Here is a 255-nt window from a genome sequence, read left to right as displayed (position 1 = left end):
GGACACCAGCCACAGGTGACAGAGGAGGATCCAGGGGGATGAGAAATATTCCAGAGGACAAGGCTGGCCTGCAGCCTGTCCCCCTCCCAGCACGTCGTTTCCAAACCCCTTCCCCACACAGACGCACCCATCTTGTGCCCCCCAGCACGGCACCCACACGGGGAGGTCCCTGGCAGCCCAGGGTCTCCCCAGGGCTACCCCACACTGGTCCAGAAGAGCCCCCTCAATGCCAGCCCCAGGCCTACTGCCTCCATA

This window comes from Cariama cristata, unplaced genomic scaffold, assembly GCF_000690535.1.
Source record: "Cariama cristata isolate BGI_N322 unplaced genomic scaffold, ASM69053v1 scaffold23758, whole genome shotgun sequence".
In the NCBI taxonomy this organism is placed as follows: Eukaryota; Metazoa; Chordata; class Aves; order Cariamiformes; family Cariamidae; genus Cariama; species Cariama cristata.
This window is presented reverse-complemented; position numbering follows the sequence as displayed.